The sequence below is a fragment of the Alligator sinensis genome, unplaced genomic scaffold (assembly GCF_000455745.1).
Source record: "Alligator sinensis unplaced genomic scaffold, ASM45574v1 scaffold741_1, whole genome shotgun sequence".
Classification (NCBI taxonomy): Eukaryota; Metazoa; Chordata; order Crocodylia; family Alligatoridae; genus Alligator; species Alligator sinensis.
Genome location: NW_005842212.1, coordinates 75,395 through 79,736, shown reverse-complemented (window position 1 = coordinate 79,736; position 4,342 = coordinate 75,395). Strand labels below are relative to the sequence as shown.

Sequence of the window (4,342 nt, the reverse complement as noted above, 5' to 3'; positions counted from 1 at the left end):
GCAGCAGGGCAGCCGCTACGAGGAGAGGCTACGGGACCTGAACCTGTTCAGCGTCCACAAGAGAAGGCTGAGGGGGGACCTGATGGCTGTCTATAAACTCACTAGGGGGGACCAGCGGGGTTTGGGAGAGACCTTGTTCCCCCGACCGCCCCCCCCGGAGTAACAAGGAATAATGGCCATAAGTTGTTGGAGAGTAGGTTTAGACTAGACATCCGAAGGCACTACAGTCAGGGCGGCTAGGATCTGGAACCAACTTCCAAGGGAAGTGGTGCTGGCTCCTACCCTGGGGGTCTTTAAGAGGAGGCTTGACGTCTACCTGGCTGGGGTCATACGAGCCTGTTTTTTCCCTCCTGCCGAGGCAGGGCGTCAGACCTAATGATCTACAAGGTCCCCGGACCTAATGATCTACAAGGTCCCTTTCAACCCTACTTCTCTAAATCTATGAAGCCTGCAATGTTACGGCCAACACTGGAATCACAGAAGTACCATTTTTATCACCGTTCTGTCCAGTCCAAAGGCAGATTGTTCCCTGAAAGATTACTGGTAAATCTGAGCCAACGCTTATATGTCAGATATACAATCTGACCATGTATGAAAGCTTTTCCAGTCATATAGGTAAACCTCCACATGAAGTGGCTGGGTAGAACAAGATGGATTATAGAAAAAAAGCACAGTTTAATACCAGTAAATGAAGTTCCCTAACATCCGTTTATTTTTCTGAAACATTCCTATGTTCTCTACAAACATGAAAACAGCTCATCAGGTTCGAGTGATTCTCGGCGATGTGAATGTGGAGAAGTCTCGTGTGGATTCAGTACTATCTTCAGGAAAGGTCTTCACTAACACACTGCAGCTCCTGTGACGCAATGATAGAAGGGGAGCGATGGGAAAAGCTCCCGAGACTCTGGGGGAGAAAGGAGAGTGCTCATGGGATACAGGTGAGTCAGAACGATGAAGTAGGCAAAAAGCAGGGGCCCTTTGAGGGGGTTGTGGATGACAAACATGGCCAGTTTGCTTTTGTTGCAATATTTTAATTAGGAAAGAGCAGGACGCCATCAACAGCAAACCTAGCATGACTCAGCACACAGCAGGCAGGAGCGGGGAAACCCCGCATGGTTTCTGGTCCCCTTCCCTGCTCACTCCTGTTCAAGTTCTCACTGCTCACATTTTGAAGCTTTTCACTACGTGCCTCTCCTGATCTTGGTGGGTACGTAAAGGAATCAGGGGCAAAAGTGTTCAGGGCATCTGTGGAACGTGAGAGAAAGCCTCCAGCCCCTAAACCAGGGGCAGGCAATTATTTTGGGCGGAGGCCCGCTTACTGAGTTTCGGCAAGCCATCGAGGGCCGCATGACAGGCAGCCAGGGGCAGATAAATATTAATTTTCTAAATTTTTTAGGGGCCCCGTGGGCCGGATAGAATGGCCTGGTGGGCCGCATCTGGCCCCCGGGCCGCATTTTGCCCACCCCTGCCCTAAACAAATCTGCAGGGAACAAGCACCCTCTCTGCACCACCTGGCTAAAGGTTAGTAATAGCCCAAAACTGTTGATGTTGGAGGGCAGTTTGGTGCCTGTAAAAAAAACTGGATGTTTTAAGACCATTTCCTAGCAGATAAGAGTCCAGTTTACAACTGGCCCCTTACACAGCGGCAAAAGAAGGAAGATACATGCAGAAGGAACTAGAGTGACCTTGTCAGGGAGACCTGGGCAGAGAGGCCTGTGCTATCCATGCTGCCTCTATGCTATGGATAAATAGAAGACAAGTCTATTAGCCATGACAAGCCAGCAATTTTCATCAGTCCCAAATTTGACAGAGGGGAAAAATGGGAAGACTGATGAACTTGTCCCTACTTCCCCCCCACAGTGTTTTCAATGTCTAGCACTGTTAGCACTGTACATGTGTTTACAAACCTGGCCAAAGGTTCAACGACAAACATCCCACCATTTTCCTGCTCTTGTGATTAAACATTAACTCATCGCTTCATGTGGGATCATGGACATAAACCAGTAATATCAGCCAACGTAGGCTACTTTAAACAAAAAGCAAGTCATTCGGACTACTCTAAAAATAAATATTCTTCAGCTAAAAATATGGCTTTGGGATTTGAAAATGACAGCTTTTATTTTCAAACACTAAATTGATTTACCTGGAAAGCGGATATATTTTGCAGTCTGAAAAGACATTTTTAAATATTTCCCCATCTTAAAGACAGAGCGAGAGAGATCAGATCTTTTAATTTAAAAAACCATTTAATTAATGACAAGGCCTCTCAAGCTTCTCCATTATCACAGGTTAAGAATGATATCACTAAAATTCAGGGCAGTGGGCCTCCAAAATGAAAGGAAATTAACACTGACCTGGAGCCTGATACTAATTGATTTGTCTTTATGTAATTTTACTTGGAAGGTACAGACAGCATCTTCTGCCAGCTGGACTCTTGTCTGACCAGATTAAGAATCCTGTCAACTGTGTCTGATCTGTGAATACTGCTGCCAACAATCCTGGAAAGACCCCAAAACGTCATCCTTAATGTCACTGATGTTTATGCTAGCATCTATTTTTAAACCCCCGAATTCAGGCTCAGGAGAGATTGTTAGCTAAGGAATTATTCTAAGCTCGTGTAGCATACAAGCCGGCGGGGGATGCTGGATACACGGTTGGATTGCTAACCCACCCTAAAGTTTGCAGTGCCATGTCTTTGCAAGCGTAGTGAGATGAAAGCTAATGCCAATGTACCAGCACTATAATAACATCTCAGTTTGCCACGTAGACATACCCTTGGAGAGCGTGTATTAAACAAATGGAGAGGTCTTGTTAATTAACATACTCATCTTTTGGATTTCATAAAGCAGACTGGATTTTGGAGGCCCTCCCAACAAGCCATCCTGACTAATATTGCCTTGTGACCTGATGGGAGCAGTGTAACCGTGTCAGTGCTAAAGGATGCTGGATGCTGTGCTTACGGCAGAACGGAGGTACAGATGTGACCATCTCTGTGACAAGGGCCCTGGGGTATTGTGCTGTAGCACAGCACTCATGTCTCCATGCTGGAGGCTTGTGGCTGCCGTGTTGCTAAAAAAGAGACTTATCAATAATAGACTCAGTCCTCGGTGTAGGAGGCTCCTGGACGAGGGACAGATGTTGCTGCATTCCACTAATGGGGCTTAATGTTGCTGATAAGTCCGGATAGCAGAACCGACTGCCAGCTGCTGGAGAGTGCTGCAGACTTGATAAGTCACTCCCAGGTGAAGTGAATCATATTTCCATAACACGAAGTGCTGGAAACAAGTATGTCAACAGACACGCCTACACGGCCCTGTCTTGTGGTAGAGCTGTCTGTGGACAGCAAACACCCTTACTTTTTTCTTCTTCTTTTTTCTAAACACTCAAACCTATGAATTCTTCCATGCTAACGGGTTGGGTTTTTCTCAGTATGCAGGGAAGTGGGACATGGAGTGAAGAAGTCCTTTAAGAGCAGGATTAAGCCAACAGGAAGCTGCTGGCCTTCACTGGAGAGAGGAAAAATAATCTGGGAGCTGGAAGGAAAGAGAGAGGAAGAAAGAGGGGAGGAAAACAGAGTGGTGAACACACAAGGGAGTGCTGGGATGAAAAGGCACAGGGAGGCAGAGCATATGAACACTGTGCTCAGTCCTGGTTTCTGAGTCTTGCAAGCTGCTGCAGGATGCAGAGGGGCTGGGGGAGGGGCAGGATCCAGCACACGGCAGCCCCTGCCAGGGCGGATCCAGGGGTGCACCGCTGCACTCGCACCCCTTTCACTCCTGCTTCACCCAAAGTTTCAAACCAAGTACCTGGCCGTGGCACCAGCATTTCTAGTCCGGCAGCTGCCTTCATGGCTCCTTGTCACCTACCTGATCCCTTCTGAACTCTCCAGTCCTCAGGCCTTAACGACCCCTCTCCCCTTCCCACTGCTCTCATGGACCAGCTATCTGCCCTGCTCCCAGGTGCCCAGATGTGACCTTGCAGCCCCGCAGGCTGGCTTTTAACACCTGCCAGGGCCCTTCCCCTTGCTCCAGCACAGCCCTCGAACTCCGGATTGATTCTGAACGGGCCACAAGTGGGGGCCGTGTGGGGCGGCGAGGCAGGAGACAAGAATGGGACGCAAGTGGGGGCCGCGTGGGGCAGCGAGGTAGGAGACAAGAACGGGACACAAGTGGGGGCCGCGTGGGGCGGTGAGGCAGGAGACAAGAACGGGACACAAGTGGGGGCCGCGTGGAGCGGCGAGGCAGGAGACAAGAACGGGACACAAGTGGGGGCCGCGTGGGGCGGCGAGGCAGGAGACAAGAATGGGACACAAGTGGGGGCCGCGCGGCGCGCGGGGGCAGGG

At 49.5% G+C, this 4,342-nt stretch overlaps 1 long non-coding RNA gene across 3 annotated transcripts in view; it reads left to right on the top strand.

Moving 5' to 3' along the window:
- LOC112550811 overlaps nucleotides 1-4,314 on the top strand; it is a 6,781-nt gene extending 2,467 nt beyond the window's left edge. The window contains exons 2-4 of one of the 3 annotated variants that reach the window (XR_003094830.1): nucleotides 756-938; nucleotides 2,404-2,972; nucleotides 3,114-4,314. This is a non-coding gene — a long non-coding RNA (uncharacterized LOC112550811). Of the gene's footprint in view, nucleotides 1-755; nucleotides 939-2,403 lie in introns of all 3 variants that reach the window. The other 2 variants (XR_003094829.1, XR_003094828.1) reach the window with 2 other exon arrangements.
- Nucleotides 4,315-4,342: the final 28 nt, after the last annotated feature.